The sequence below is a fragment of the Biomphalaria glabrata genome, chromosome 3 (genome assembly GCF_947242115.1).
Source record: "Biomphalaria glabrata chromosome 3, xgBioGlab47.1, whole genome shotgun sequence".
Classification (NCBI taxonomy): Eukaryota; Metazoa; Mollusca; class Gastropoda; family Planorbidae; genus Biomphalaria; species Biomphalaria glabrata.
In genome coordinates, this window is record NC_074713.1 from 49,524,033 (window position 1) to 49,541,214 (window position 17,182).

Sequence of the window (17,182 nt, forward strand, 5' to 3'; positions counted from 1 at the left end):
ATACCTCAATCAGCCAGAATGTATCTTCTATCGATACCTCAATCAGCCAGAATGTATCTTGTATCGATACCTCAATCAGCCAGAATGTATCTTCTATCGATACCTCAATCAGCCAGAATGTATCTTCTATCAATACCTCAATCAGCCAGAATGTATCTTCTACCAAAAGAACGTAACAGCTCAAGGCTACAGGTCACGTACACTTATGTGTCCAATAAATGAAAACCAATATTGTACAATTGACAACACGTAAAAATGACTGTACAAATGCTTCACCGTTGATAATTGTACCACCGTATCAGCTCAGTACCTCTATCAACTCAGCTGGCCTCTGTATCAGCTCAGTACCTCTGTATCAAACTCAGTACCTCTGTATCAACTCAGCTGGCCTCTGTATCAGCTCAGTACCTCTGTATCAGCTCAGTACCTCTGTATCAGCTCAGCTGGCCTCTGTATCAGCTCAGTACCTCTGTATCAACTCAGCTGGCCTCTGTATCAGCTCAGTACCTCTGTATCAGCTCAGTACCTCCGTATCAGCTCAGCTGGCCTCTGTATCAGCTCAGTACCTCTGTATCAACTCAGCTGGCCTCTTCGCCTTGTTCTGGACTTGGACTTGATTCTCTGTTCGTGTCTAGAAAGACCTTGCTGAGACTTTTTTACATAGTTTGCCATTTATAAATGCTGGCTTCGTTTCTGTGAGACATCCAATCTTCCTGTCCATTATTGGGAAGGTTTTAAATTGCAGAAGTTCTCAAATTATTCTGAGCAATAGAATCATTTAGAGAAAATCATCCTTTATCTATTGTACAGTCAAATTTAGTGCTGCGTTTAAACTCCATTTCACTCTCTCTCTCTCTCTCTTTCTGTATCACCCTTACTCTCTCTCCCTGCCTCTCTATTTTCTATTTCACACTGCCTCTCTGTCTATGTTTTTTTCACTCTCTTTCACCCTGACTCTGCCTGTGTGTGTCTCTCTTTGCCTGTGTGTGTCTCTCTCTGTCTGAGTATGTGTCTCTCTCTCTGTCTGTGTGTGTCTCTCTCTCTGCCTGTGTGTGTCTCTGCCTGTGTGTATGTTTCTCTCTCTGCCTATATGTGTGTGTCTCTGTCTGTGTGTGTCTCTCTCTGCCTGTGTGTGTCTCTGCCTGTGTGTTTGTTTCTCTCTCTCTGCCTATATGTGTGTCTCTCTGTCTGTGTGTTTGTGTGTCTCTCCCTGACTGTGTATGTGTCTCTCTCCCTGCATGTGTGTGTGTCTCTCTCTCCTTGCATGTGTGTCTCTCTCTCCCTGTCTTTATGGGTGTCTCTCTGCCTCTATATGTGTGTCACTCTCCCTGCCTGTGTGTGTGTCTCTCTCTGCCTGTGTGTGTGTCTCTCTCTGCCTGTGTGTGTCTCTCTCTCCCTGCCTGTGTGTTTTTCTCTCTCTGTCTCATTCTCTCACACCTTCTCCACTTATAATAGATTTTGAGAACCTCTGATCTCTAATGTTATAATCACGTGTGCATTTGTGACTTGTAACTCTTTAATTCCATTCACTTGGTGAAAAAAACAACAGTAAAAAAAAAAAAAAAATGGACCACACATCAAGTTCTGCACTTCTCAAGAAGTCACATAGTTTTCAAATTTCATGACGACTAGTCTATCTATGACGTGACATGACATTTGGGACATAGCTAGCGCCAAGTAACACTGACGTCTGCGCAGCGGATCGCGTTTCCAGGATCCTATCTATGTCATATCTTGAATGTAAAGAGACAATGAAAACCATCAAATATGGACCGATCTGAGACTACTGTTTCGTAGACTCACGTTGTCGAAATTAAATCGTAATAATAATAACAATAATTATAATGATAATAATAATAATAGCAGGATGTTCAGCCCTATCAGAATCTGCCTACCTACATACCTATCTCGACATAATAAAGTTGCAAAGCTAATACACCAACACCTGGCTTTGACACACAATTTGATCGGTAAGGATACTCCTCCTTATTACAAATACTCGCTACAAGAGGTTCTCGAGTCTACGAATCATTGGCTGTTCATTGATAAAAAGAAGACAAAAAAAAAAACGCTACCATTATTGACATCGCCATACCACTGTCTCATCATTTAAGAAAAACTGAAATGGAAAAGCAAAGAAAATATGGGAACCTAGGCTTGGAGATTAAGTGTTTCTGGAAGTTATTCAAAATAACAATATACCCCATTGTTATATCAAACGAGGGTATAATAGTAACTGACCTCACATTCCTAGGAACATTCTCGTTGCCTGTCAGAGGCCGGTACTGAGGGACTTCTTATGGTCGAACTCTCTTGCTCGAGTTAACAACCAGCTTAGGCGCCAACTGGCTTTAACTGACATAGAAAAGGGGAATCTGGTTGCACGCAGCTTCAGAACGAGACTGCTGGAAGTCCCTTATAAAGGCCGCGGGATACACATTTGAGTCCACAAGAAAATCCGCTGCCGAGGACAGACGTAGACGGCGAAAAGAAAATCTAAATTGACCACCGGCGGACAATGATTATGCCTGCGTCATTTTTGGGTAAAATATTTAGGTCACAGCTGGAGCTACGTAGTCACGGGAAATACTGCATTCGTCATTAATCTTCGGACTCAAGGACAAACCTTATTATGCTAATTTTAGTGACCAATTTAGAGTTTTATACATTTCATTTACACCCAGGAGAGAATCACACCATTTCATTACATAAAGTGGACAGCTGAATAGTGTAAAAACACTTCTCTATGTAGTCTCTAGTAGGTTCAATGGTTAGGATGGTTAGGTAGTATGTCCTTGATATTAAATAATATTTCTATTACTATTATTATATTTTTAGGTTAATCACTTTTTATTTGTCTATGATTTAATACTTGTAAATTATGAGAACTTACAAGTAAAAACATTTATAAAAAAAAAAAGCCCACAAAAGAGGCGAAGAAAAGAGTCCTAAGGCCCAAGGATTCCCATGATGATAAAGCTAAAATTGAATAGCGTAAATTCTGAGGTTTCCCTTTTTTTTTTAAAAAAAAAAAAAAAAAAAGAAAAGAGATAAAAAACAAAACACTTCTGTTTGTAACGTATTATTAAACCGGAAGCGACCTAACGCATGCTTATCGATTGGGAGGGGGGGAGGAGGGCGCCTTAAGATTAACAAGACAAATATTATTTTCTGGAAGTTTTCAATTATAAAGAAATCAAGTTCTGGAAAAAATATTTTTGACAAACAAACATTTTCACAAACATCTAATTACTTATTATATTTCTTGATCTGTCTTATAAATGACCGTTGTAATAATGCTAATTCTATAATGGACTTCAATCGCGCTTTATCAGACGCAATGACCGTGCTTGATATAATGTGCATTATATTAATGGCATCTACAATATTTTTTTTTTCAGTTTAGAATAGTGTAAGTTCTTCTTTTTTTTTCTTTCTAAGTTATCCAAATGTTAAGACTATTGTTTCTCAAACCGTTTGACGCCCCACACCCCACACCCACTTATGGTATTGTCAAACGGAGCACTGATCTATCCAAAGGAACGGCGAGTGCCGTACAAAAAACATTTTGTCCAAAGTAAATAGCCTCCAACCCTGAGCTTCTTACATGTCTATTTTTAACGAGTTTTGTAATATAAAGGGAGTTAACAGAGCTAAACAATCTACATTTTTTGACAATGGTGGCTTTTCTACTAAAGATTGTTTACAGTAATCTTTACTTACAAATTAGATTTTTAATTATCTCTGCAGTGTAAAATAAAAATAAGTTTAAAAAAAAACGATTTAAAAATGTTGATTTTCAATATTTATGCATTCTTACACCGGAAACACCAACTAGCTCTGAAGGCTTCACATTGGCAGCGCCCTTTAATACGATTGGGACAGCCTATATATGTTGGCGCATTCTCCGGTAATTGCCCACTCTCTACAGGCTGCCGAAGGTCGCGCTAACTTTCTTTCTTTCTCTTTATTCTCTTTCTCAAAATCTTTCTTTCTCTTTTTTCTCTTTCTCAACTTCTTTCTTTCTTTTTCCTCTTTCTCAAAATCTTTCTTTCTTTTTTTTTCTCTTTCTCAAAATCTTTCTTTCTCTTTTCTCTCTTTCTCAAAATCTTTCTTTCTCTTTTCTCTCTTTCTCAACTTCTTTATTTCTCTTTTTTCTCTTTCTCAAAATCTTTCTTTCTCTTTTCTCTCTTTCTCAGAATCTTTTTTTCTCTTTCTCAAAATCTTTCTTTCTCTTTCCTCTCTTTCTCAAAATCTCTCTTTCTCAAAATCTTTCTTTCTCTTTTTTCTCTTTCTCAAAATCTTTCTTTCTCTCTTTCTCAGAATCTTTCTTTCTCTTTTTTCTCTTTCTCAAAATCTTTCTTTCTCTTTCCTCTCTTTCTCAAAATCTTTCTTTCTCTCTTTCTCAACTTCTTTCTTTCTATATTCTCTCTTTCTCAAAATCTTTCTTTCTCTATTCTCTCTATCTATCTTTCTCTATCGTCTCTTTTTTTCTTCTTCAAAAACTTTCTTTCCTTTCCCCTCCTTCTCTAGCCGTGTCGCCTTAAGCCTTGACCTTTCATCTTCAGAAGATTAAGTAACTTAGACCCCCGGATCATATAATCCACTCTCCTTTCATTTCCCCCCCCCCCACCTACCCTCATTCTACCCGCGAAGAAAAAAATCACAAATTTATCTCATATTTCCTGTCAACAGGCCCGGGCGAAATTCGTCCTACTGTAACAATGTATTAGGTCTACTCGTATAGCAGCCTGGCCAGTGCACGTAACATTGTTACAGTTCGGCTATTGTTACGTGCATTAATATATCTGTATGGCTAATGGGTCCCGGCTTTTCGTATCTTGTTGTTTGGATAGGTAAAGGGAAATAATTAGTTGTTGCTGGCTACAAGAGTCATAACCTGCTGTACGAATTAAGTCCACCTAAATAATGAACATATGTCGCCCATTACTCTCTAGTTGAATCTATTAATAATGTCCTTCTTCGACATAATGTAGCTGCTTGAACAGAAGCAGGTTGATCGCGTATCACTCGAATACAGCTACCTTCTTTTGAAGAGCCTTTTCATGAAAGATGCCTTTCCAAAACACTCTCGATTCTTAAGGACAAACTGCACCCATTAAACCATTGTTACATAAGATCTGAACGAAGTGGTCGTCTCCTTTCCATTAGGACTAAAAATGAAAGATTTAAAAACTCCTTCATCTCACTGTCGGACAGAGTGTTACAAGATCAGCTGTCGTCAACGAGAAGTACATAGAAGTCAGATTCATAAAGCGCTGGTAGTGAGTGTGTATGTGTTTCGTGTGTGAATGTTGTTCGAATTTTTCATCTATACTGTTATTGTACAGTAGTTACGCTGATTTTGTCAATTGTAGTCAAACTGAATTCCCATTTGATTGGGTCAATAAAATTATCTTATCTTATCTTATCTTAATGCAAGAATAAGTTGTTAAGGTTTTCATTGTCCCAAAGAAATCAATTAACCCCTTTGGAAGAATCTATTAAGTCCAATTTTTTATTATGGCAGAATCAAGCACTTAACTACCAAACTCATGGGAGAATAAACCTCTTCGCTACCTAACGTAAAGAGCGGTAAAGCAAGCGCTTGGCTTCCGAACCGGGGGTCCTGGATTCGAATCCTGGTGAAGACTGGGATTTTTAATTTCGGGATCTTTAAGCACCTCTGAGTCCACCCATCTCTAATGACATTAGTTGGGGATAATTAAAGGCGGTTGGTCGTTGTGCTGGCCACATGACAAACTCGTTAACCGTAGGTCTGAAAGGGAACTTTTTTTTTTTACCAAACGGAACCGCTGAGGGTGAAAGAGTTCGAATCTCTTATGTTCTCCATTGAAGAGCAAAGCTTTTCTTATTTCATAGTATATCCTCAGAAAAGATTGTACCAGAGTGCAATAAGCAGGCTGGAAGAAGGAAAGAGAAGAAATATAACAGTACTTTAAAAAAGAATAAGTCATTAGTGATCTCATCTGTCAAAGGGAACTCGCTGTTCTAAAATCTAAGTTCACTCCCATGTTTGTTGTGCTATAGAAAAAATATGAAAGTCTGCCCCTTATCCTGCTTACCTGTCAATACTTTGGTCATTGGATTGTAGCCCCAAACATCTAGTACAACTAAACCGATGTAGGTATATTAATTTCTTAATGTAGAGCTTGAAATAAACTTGTAGAGACTTCTATTTGGGCAAACTTGAAAATGGCTTTTATTTATCTTATCTTTATCTTATATGATACAGACGTTACTTCAAAAAAAGAAGATGATTACGTCCCACGCGTCATGCATTTAGTCATGCATATTAACCAATGACTTAAATTCTGCCAAGTCACTGGTTTTCCTGGCTAGCTCAGGCAACCCATTCCGTGCTCTAATAGCGCTAGGGAAGAAGGAGCTTTTGTACAAATTTGTACACAGTTTATAACTTCAATACAGATGTAAGTAGCAGTACACAAGTTAAAAAGGATATGCTAAACAAGATCTAAGGTAGTACAACAATGCACGTGGTTCTGTCACAGGTCTCTGGTTTGCTCTTTCCTCTGTTCAAGTTTCAAATGTATTCACTATCAACCATCACGTGATTTCATCCGTTTATTCAGCCTACACAACCAAACCATCCGCTCACTTTTTCTTATGTTTACATTGGAAACACGCAATAATACTTCATAGCAATACGGTAACCAAGATTTTGCTAGAACATAGTTACGAAAGCAAAATCTTTTTTTCTATAAAATGTACAATGCTGACGGAGGCTCTTCCTTTCGCTTTTCATCCTATGATTTTAATGTTTGGTGGAATTGTGGAAAAACTAGGGGCCTTCGATGTAAAGTTTTACCGAATTGTGTAGACAAGCTTAAAAAGAATTTTAAAAAAAGAATAGCATGGCTGAATCATCGCTAAATCTTATTAGATGTGTAAGAATATAATCCATTACATATTACATACCGAAAATTAAGTAAGATTTTTTTTTCTCTCTCTATCTTTCTTTCTCTCTCTCTCTCTCTGTTTCTCTTTCTATCTCTTTCTTAACCCATCTCATAAATGTTTTTCGCTTCTATTTTATCTTCTACTCTCTCATGTTTCTTCCTACCTCCCTACTCTCTTCCTTCTTTCTTTCTTTCTTACTCTCCCTCTCCTCCCTCTTTTACTCTCTTTATTTCTCACTCTCTTTTATCTTTTATAGGTTCTTTTATTCCTGTCTTTCGCTTCTCTGTTACTCTCCTTTTCTTCTCTCTCTCTCTCCTCTACGACTCTCCTTCTTCCCTCGATCTCTCTTTCTCTCTCTCCTACACTCACACACACAAATCTGTGAAAGAAACATCTAAAAAAAACACCTCAACATTGCCCCTCCACTCCCCCCCCCCACCCCGGGGGCTGCCAAAACAACGCCGGTTATTACTTCGCTAATGTTTCTTTCAGGAGCAGACGATCTAGATCTCGCGGGCTTTTTATTTTAATTGTCACTTCCGTCTTATGCAGGGAAACTTGATACTCGCGCCAACTTCATACAGACGCGTGAGTTGTCGGGGTGTGGGGGTGGACGGGGCGAACGAAATGGTAATCTAAAGGAAGGGGGCGCTATTCGGGAGAATTAACTTGCATAGCAGAGATTACATAGAGGGCTGGAGTTGCGTTATAAACACTTCAGAGTTATCGCTTTGTTTTAGAATTATAAAAAATAATAATTCAAGTTCCGAAGAGAACAAATTAAAAAAAAATGTAGTTTAAAAAAAAGTGGCGACGACCTGGAAGCACTGGACTTAATGAGTTTAGGAGAAGTGGGGAATTAAGAGTGCTAGAACAAAGAGGGAAGGGGAATGGTGTTATGCTGGATTTATGAAAAAAGGTAAAAGTGTGTGTGTGTGTGTGTGTGTGTGTGATACAACGATGTCACGTGATGGTTAAAAAAAAAAAAGCATATTTACATAATTTGTATCATTAAGGGAAACAAAATTTAAAAATATAAACACGAGAGAGTTGGGGGGGGGGGGTAGAGAGAGAGGGAGATGTGGGATGGGGCTTTCTCCTTGTCATTAGACAGAGTAATTATGGCACTACTCATAAACAGACACACACACAGACATACAAACAGACACACACACACAGACATACACACTGACGCACACACAGACATCACTGAAACGCAATTACAATCACCGGTAGCGAAGCGAGAAGACAGAGCTGTAGTTATGAACCTTTGCTAAATTGTGAGAAACATTTGGGGCACATGTAGTGCACGTACATCTGTCATGGCCTTGACCGTCCAAAAAAATCTGTAATGGCCTTGACCGTCCTAAACTCTGTAATGGCCATTATCGTTTTGAAATATGCAATGTCCTTGATCGTCCTAAAATATGTAACGGCCTTGATAGTTTTAAAATATGTAATGACCTTGATCATCCTAAAAAAATATGTAATGGCATTGATCGTCCTAAAATCTGTAATGGCCTTGATCGTCCTAAAAATATGTAATGGCCTTGATCGTCCTAAAAATATGTTATGGCCTTAATCATCCTAAAAATCTGTAATGACCTTGATCATCCTAAAAAATATGTAATGGCCTTGACCGTCCTAAAATCGTTTTCTTGTTTAGCAAGACGTCTTGTAGCTGAAGTTTTAATCGTGTAAAAGAAATTTTAAATAAAACAAAACGTAGCAAGGTAGAATCGCATTACGAAAACACAAAAATCTCTGACCTGAGAAAGACGGGTAGAAATGCATTGACTTTTCTTTTTTGTGTTCTTTATCTAATGCAATAAATAAATATGTGACAAAATGTGACATGGTGTTGACTCATTCTAGTCCGACGGTTTTCGGAGGTTCCCAGCTCCCGTCTCCTCAGCGTGACGCCTCCAAGGTAACGTCGGCCCGGGGGATGCAGAAAGACTAAAACATGGAGCGAACATAACCTCCAGCTGCACGTGCGGAGGATGAAAGGGTTGATAGCAAGTCCCATCCGTTACACCGTTCCCCACCGGGCCCATACGGACGGTGACGGTTCCTCCGGCCGCGCATGGGATGGAGAACCCATTGCATTGGCTCGTGAACCTTTACAAAAACATCAATTACCAGCACTTCCTGTACTTTGTACACCGGATACACCAAATAGCTAGCTATTTATAGTTTTTTTTTCAGCCATGTATGAATAACTCCAATACAATAGGAATTTAGAAGAAAACAACTTCAACTTGTCTGTATCGGATTGTGAATGTAAATAAATTAAATAGCGCCATTTAAATAGCTCGAGGACAAAATAGCACCGACAAAATAGTTCAATGTCAAAATAGCACCGACAAAATAGTTCAATGTCAAAATAGCACCGACAAAATAGCTCGATGAGAAAATAGCACCAATAATATAGCTCGATGAGAAAATAGCTCCGACAAAATTGTTCAATGTCAAAATAGCACAGACAAAATAGTTCGATGTCAAAATAATTCGATGTCAAAATAGCACTGACAAAATAGTTCGATGTCAAAATAGCACTGACAAAATAGTTCGATGTCAAAATAGCACTGACAAAATAATTCGATGTCAAAATAGCACTGACAAAATAGTTCCATGTCAAAATAATTCGATGTCAAAATAGCACTGACAAAATAGTTCAATGTCAAAATAATTCGATGTCAAAATAGCACCGACAAAAAAAGTTCCATGTCAAAAAAGCACCGACAAAATAGTTCCATGTCAAAATAGTACCGACAAAATAGTTCCATGTCAAAATAGCTCGATGACAGAATAGCTCGATGACAGAATAGCTCGATGACAGAATAGCTCGATGACAAAATAGCACCGACACAATGGTGTCACACAAATTAATGCACATAAATAATAAGGGGGAAAAACTAAAATTCAAAAACAAGTGTTGTTTATTTCATTAATGGACTTAAATGGACTATAATTTCTTCTAGGTTTCAGTGTAATATCATGTGGAATTGACTAACCCGCAGGGGCCGCCTACGAGTTTGTTTGAACACGAAGTCCCTTTATTATCTTGTTTTGGTGTTTTAAATCTTAGTGAACGCGGTGTCAGAAACACGGAGAACGCTGCTAAACTATGCCAATTAAAGGGAATTTCCGCTCTGGATCTATTTTTAAAACACGAGGCTTGCCGCTAACTCCAACGCTAAAGGATAATTTCTTGGCGAGCCTGTCAGGCGGGGGTATAAATTTACTATAAATATACTTACATGTTTCCCCAAATAGATCGCTGTGTTCCATGTCTCAATTAGAGGCTGCTGCCGCGCTCACCGGATGTACAATCTATTTCCGACACGGAAAACGAAAGTAAAACATTTTTAATAGGCTGACATTGAGCCAGTAGTGACCCGTCTCATTAGCGAAGTGCTAATGATGTACCCATTCCAGGCCGAGTGTCGGACGTAATTTGTTTAACCTTTACATGTTAATGGATAGCACCCTCCAGCCCGCCCTGCCCGCCCCACACCCGCAGGCTACTGAAGAGCAGACGTTATAGGAAGTTGATTAGAGCAGTGGATGCTGAATGCGCTAAGGCCAGAGATGCCCGAAATACGGCCCGCGGGCCAAATCCGTCCTCCGACGTGGTTCCCTTCGGCCCTCCAAAACTTCGGCACAAGGTGTAGAAAATCTTCCCCGCCCCCCCCCCCTTTTTTTTTTCCAAAAAAAAAAAAAAGCTCAACAATATCATAACCTACGATAGGGTCCTCACTTTTAATGTAAAATTTACCAGGAAAAGAGAACTGATCTGAACTGAACATGATAATAAGACAATATTTTTATTTATAAAGAAAGTGTGGCTGTTTTTAAAACTGCGCTAAGGGATGCTGGAGGCGATAGGGGCGCTACAATCTCTTGGGGGATGTCGCGGGCACTAGGGGATGGTGATGGCGCTATGGAGTGCTGTGTGCGCCAGGGGGGGATAAGGGCACGCTGGGGGTCGCAAGGGATTGCCAGGGAAAGTCTGTAACGTATTCACTATTGCCGAGGTGCACAGGGCTCCAACACTCCCAGGACCGGATCTGCTAAGACGAACTTAGGTCATGCTAACATAAGAAAGTAAAGATAACATTCCTTAGTGCCTGTAGATGTAGATTCCAGATAAACCTTCCTAGACTGACGGAAAAAGAGAGAAAGAGAGAGAGAGAGAGAGTATCATTTTCGCGCTTGGGGTAGTGATGGAGTCCAGTGAGAGAACATTGTATGTCCATGTTGTCTTTCAGTTATTGCCAGGTGTTTTTGGGGTTCCATTCCATTCAAACATGGTAGTAAATTTAACTTTAGGAAATCCCATTCGAGTGTCTAAATCTACCTTCAACATAAAGAGTAAACATGAATGAGAAAAAAATAAACATGACATTGGTTTAATCTGGCTTGTTATTTAGGTCGTAGCTGGGAATATATTAAACTTGTATATAACATTCTGAAGCACATTCCAATGTTTTGCCCAATTACACAAACCAGTGTTTCCCAAACTGTGTTCCGCAGGACCATAATGTTCGGGTAGGCCTGAATAGGTGTTCCAAGAACTATTGGGATTATTTACTACCAGGCAGCCATCCGTAGTGACCGGTGAATACCTGCTCTCCCCCCCCCCCTTTTTGTTATTTCATGGGGTGACTATCCGCAGAAATAAGAGAGTGATCTTTCCTTTACTTCTTCTTCTCGTCCAAACTCTTGAGCGACGAAGAGAATCATATATAGATAGATAGATTAGGCCATCACGTGAATTAATCTCTGTAAACAAAAATTAGGAGTGTTCCGCTAAATACTCAGATTGTGAGAAGTGTTCCGTTAAGGACAAGTTTGGGACTCACTGACCTAAACAATGACAAGGAGGCTTAATTAAACAACAATGTCGCCAAAAAATCGTAATCTGTACATTTGTTATTTAAGCAAAAAACACTGGCCTATATATATTCTACCTAGACTGGTAAACGGAAACAAATTCTTATCCGATAATTAGATCACAGACCTATATATATAGATTGTTATGTACGTAACACTTTTTCAAGCTTTAAGGGAAGTCGCCCTGAATCTAGGAAAATCGATCCCTCTCAGTAAGGGAATGATTTTTAGTTTTCAAAGTTAGAACTATGTAGAACAGGGGTTCCCAACCTGTGCGTCGCGACCCCTTTGCCAGGGGTCGCCAAAAAACCCCAGGAAATTTGGATCTCATCTATTCATCATTGGATTTTTTATTTATTTATTTTGTGTGTGTGTGTGTTTCCATTCTAACGTGCTGTAAAAAGCATCTTGAACCGGACCTGGTCTTCAAACTATTTCCTGTCACGTTCTGTTTGAGATTGTGGCACACCTTTTTCTTCCATTTCCAAGAACAAAACTTTGAAGATTTTCCAGCTTGTTAGTTATTAAGTCCAAATTCAGAAGTAGACTTGATGCAGAAGATGACATTCGTTGTTGGATTCCTGATATGGTGGAAACTTCGCACTGCCCTCGGGGTGTTTGTAAATTTTGTCGAAACACAATTTATTTACCAATGTAGTTTACTGTATCAAAGACTGTTATCCATACTTCACCATAATTATCAAATTTGTCAGTTAAGTAAGAAACATGTATTTTGTGAATACGCAATAGAAAAGTAAATAAATGCAAGTCTGAATAATGACCCATTTTAATTGAATTATGAGCACAAAACTTTATATATTTGTATATCTGTGGGAAATTATATTAGGGGTCGCGGAACTAGAAACGTTGAGAACCGCTGATGTAGAAGGTCTGACTTCGGATCCTGCTCTGTAAAGACAGTCAGTCTAGTAAGTCATGCAGGGCCGGTCTTAGGCCACTGCAGCCTATGCGGTCGCAGTGGGCCCGGCGCTTTCATAGGCCCCGCGCTATTTAGTTAAACCATTATAACTTATATATAATAAGGTTTCCACGGCCTCCTGATTTTCAGGAAATTTCCCGAAATTATTGAAGTCTCCTGAAAAATGGACAATATTGTCTTATTTTGGGTGCCAATAAATAAAAACAGCATTGTGAGCTTTCATTTAATAAAAATTTTTTGCAAAGACGAAAATATTTTCTAACTAAAATAATCTTAATTTGGAGATTATGCTTATCCCTACCCAGACAAGGCCCCGCGCAATCCGTTTCGCATAGGGCCCCGCAATAGCTAGGGCCGGCCCTGAAGTCATGAGACAGCATGTCTCGGAACCATATAGGTCTGACTTCGGATCTTTTTCTGTAAAGACAGTCAGTCAAGTAAGTCATGAGACAGCATGTCTCGGAACCATATAGGTCTGACTTCGGATCTTTTTCTGTAAAGACAGTCAGTCAAGTAAGTCATGAGACAGCATGTCTCGGAACCATATAGGTCTGACTTCGGATCTTTTTCTGTAAAGACAGTCAGTCAAGTAAGTCATGAGACAGCATGTCTCGGAACCATATAGGTCTGACTTCGGATCTTTTTCTGTAAAGACAGTCAGTCAAGTAAGTCATGAGACAGCATGTCTCGGAACCATATAGGTCTGACTTCGGATCTTTTTCTGTAAAGACAGTCAGTCAAGTAAGTCATGAGACAGCATGTCTCGGAACCATATAGGTCTGACTTCGGATCTTTTTCTGTAAAGACAGTCAGTCAAGTAAGTCATGAGACAGCATGTCTCGGAACCATATAGGTCTGACTTCGGATCTTTTTCTGTAAAGACAGTCAGTCAAGTAAGTCATGAGACAGCATGTCTCGGAACCATATAGGTCTGACTTCGGATCTTTTTCTGTAAAGACAGTCAGTCAAGTAAGTCATGAGACAGCATGTCTCGGAACCATATAGGTCTGACTTCGGATCTTTTTCTGTAAAGACAGTCAGTCAAGTAAGTCATGAGACAGCATGTCTCGGAACCATATAGGTCTGACTTCGGATCTTTTTCTGTAAAGACAGTCAGTCAAGTAAGTCATGAGACAGCATGTCTCGGAACCATATAGGTCTGACTTCGGATCTTTTTCTGTAAAGACAGTCAGTCAAGTAAGTCATGAGACAGCATGTCTCGGAACCATATAGGTCTGACTTCGGATCTTTTTCTGTAAAGACAGTCAGTCAAGTAAGTCATGAGACAGCATGTCTCGGAACCATATAGGTCTGACTTCGGATCTTTTTCTGTAAAGACAGTCAGTCAAGTAAGTCATGAGACAGCATGTCTCGGAACCATATAGGTCTGACTTCGGATCTTTTTCTGTAAAGACAGTCAGTCAAGTAAGTCATGAGACAGCATGTCTCGGAACCATATAGGTCTGACTTCGGATCTTTTTCTGTAAAGACAGTCAGTCAAGTAAGTCATGAGACAGCATGTCTCGGAACCATATAGGTCTGACTTCGGATCTTTTTCTGTAAAGACAGTCAGTCAAGTAAGTCATGAGACAGCATGTCTCGGAACCATATAGGTCTGACTTCGGATCTTTTTCTGTAAAGACAGTCAGTCAAGTAAGTCATGAGACAGCATGTCTCGGAACCATATAGGTCTGACTTCGGATCTTTTTCTGTAAAGACAGTCAGTCAAGTAAGTCATGAGACAGCATGTCTCGGAACCATATAGGTCTGACTTCGGATCTTTTTCTGTAAAGACAGTCAGTCAAGTAAGTCATGAGACAGCATGTCTCGGAACCATATAGGTCTGACTTCGGATCTTTTTCTGTAAAGACAGTCAGTCAAGTAAGTCATGAGACAGCATGTCTCGGAACCATATAGGTCTGACTTCGGATCTTTTTCTGTAAAGACAGTCAGTCAAGTAAGTCATGAGACAGCATGTCTCGGAACCATATAGGTCTGACTTCGGATCTTTTTCTGTAAAGACAGTCAGTCAAGTAAGTCATGAGACAGCATGTCTCGGAACCATATAGGTCTGACTTCGGATCTTTTTCTGTAAAGACAGTCAGTCAAGTAAGTCATGAGACAGCATGTCTCGGAACCATATAGGTCTGACTTCGGATCTTTTTCTGTAAAGACAGTCAGTCAAGTAAGTCATGAGACAGCATGTCTCGGAACCATATAGGTCTGACTTCGGATCTTTTTCTGTAAAGACAGTCAGTCAAGTAAGTCATGAGACAGCATGTCTCGGAACCATATAGGTCTGACTTCGGATCTTTTTCTGTAAAGACAGTCAGTCAAGTAAGTCATGAGACAGCATGTCTCGGAACCATATAGGTCTGACTTCGGATCTTTTTCTGTAAAGACAGTCAGTCAAGTAAGTCATGAGACAGCATGTCTCGGAACCATATAGGTCTGACTTCGGATCTTTTTCTGTAAAGACAGTCAGTCAAGTAAGTCATGAGACAGGATGCCAATATAATTACTATTGTCCCAAGGGAGACAATTAATGGGGTGAGCTCCCTTTGTTGATTAGTTTATTTAGGCTCTCTCTCCAGTACTCAGTACAACACTCTAGCGACAAATCACTTTAGACACAGAAAAAAAAAATGCTTAAAAATAATTAACTTTTTTTTTTTGAGTGAGACATTGTGCTGTGACAACTTGGCCCAGGTGGCAGGTCATGGAGTCATACGAATCAAGTAAATGTCGATGCTGTCAGTTTCTCCACGGCACAGGGTACGTGGCTACACCTCGGCAGGTGTGAAACCAATCAAAGAATTGGCAACCGGGTTTGAATTCGTTCAACCTGCAGGTCATTCCATTATCTTTATTGCTTGAATAAGTTTTCCCTTCCGGCAGAGTTTATCTCTCTGTGTGAGTTTGTATATCTTCTTAAACATGGCGATGTCAACATGACCTTAGTGGGGGCACGTTGACCTTCAGGAAAAAACTAGGCGTGTGCGGTGATCGACTGACAGATAAAGCAGAAGATCAAATCTCGCGCCCTTTTCTTCCTCGCGGCGCCACCGAATACAAAAGAGAAACTAATGTTTGAAGTAATGAGGAGGGAAGACGCTGGGAGGGGATTCAAATAAGTCTGACTTTTTTTTTTTTGAGCCCCCGAATGGGGATTAGATGCTATTAGTTGAATCTGGTCTGGGTGGCCGTTCGTCCGTCAAGATTGGGTCTCAAAAAAACTAGAAAAGATTGATGATAAAAATGTTTAAAATAATATATGTATTAAAATTTAAAAAAAAAAGGATTGTTTCCGCTGGGTTTCGAACCCAGGACCTTCTGCGTGTTAGGCAGATGTGATGACCACTACACTACGGAAACACACAACCAAACAATAGCTTATTTCATCATCATTTTTTTCTCTCCCAAAGACAAAAATTGATTTTGTGTGTTATGTACGTCCGTCCGTCGGTTACATTTAAGTTTTTTTTTTTTTAACTAGAAAAGATATTTAAAAAAAAAATAAATAAAAAAAAAGAATGACAAGAAAAAAAAAAAAAGATGTTTCCGCTGGGTTTCGAACCCAGGACCTTCTGCGTGTTAGGCAGATGTGATGACCACTACACTACGGAAACTGACGTTTGCGGTATTAATGATTTCTTTTTTGTTCGTTTAGCAAAAAAAAAAAAAAAGCCATCATTGATTGTGTTCGATCTGTCCGTCCGTCCGTCCGACTATAACGTTTAAAAGATATTGAAAATACGATTTCAAGACATTTAGAAACTTACAAATTTCTGGAGCAATATTTTTACCTTCAGATGTGATGACCACTACACTAGGCCTAGGGAAACACACACCCAAAACAATATTTTATTTCATTATCATTTTTTCTCTCCCAAAGACAAACATTGATTTTGTGAGTTATGTACGTCCGTCTGTCGGTTACATTTAAGTTGTTTTTTTTAGTTTTTTTTTTTTTTTACTAGAAAAGATATTTAACAAAAAAACTTTGAAAAAAAAAAAAAATGACAAGAACAAAAAAAAAATTGTTTCCGCTGGGTTTCGAACCCAGGACCTTCTGCGTGTTAGGCAGATGTGATGACCACTACACTACGGAAACTTACAATTATGATCTCATGATTTCTTTTTTTTTTTTCGTTTAGCAAAAAAAAAAAAAAAAAAGGATAAAGCCATCATTGATTGTGTTCGATCTGTCCGTCCGTCCGTCTATTACGTTTAAAAGATATTGAAAATCGATTTCAAGACATTTTGAAACTTGCAAATTTCTGGAGCAATGGCTATTTTTACCCTTTGAAAGCGAATCATTTTGTTTTTAAAGTTTCGCTTTTAACACATTATTATCATTATCATCATTCTCTCTCTCTCTCTTGAATACCCCATTTTTGA

General features: G+C 39.1%; 3 non-coding genes across 3 annotated transcripts; all 3 read right to left on the minus strand.

Moving 5' to 3' along the window:
- Positions 1-16,083: 16,083 nt before the first annotated feature.
- Trnav-aac (transfer RNA valine (anticodon AAC)) lies at positions 16,084-16,156 on the minus strand. Its single transcript has one exon. It is a non-coding gene; the product is annotated as a tRNA-Val (tRNA).
- A 181-nt stretch (positions 16,157-16,337) lies between these two features.
- On the minus strand, positions 16,338-16,410 carry Trnav-aac (transfer RNA valine (anticodon AAC)). Its single transcript has one exon. It is a non-coding gene; the product is annotated as a tRNA-Val (tRNA).
- A 412-nt stretch (positions 16,411-16,822) lies between these two features.
- Positions 16,823-16,895, minus strand: Trnav-aac (transfer RNA valine (anticodon AAC)). Its single transcript has one exon. It is a non-coding gene; the product is annotated as a tRNA-Val (tRNA).
- Between the last annotated feature and the right edge of the window lie 287 nt (positions 16,896-17,182).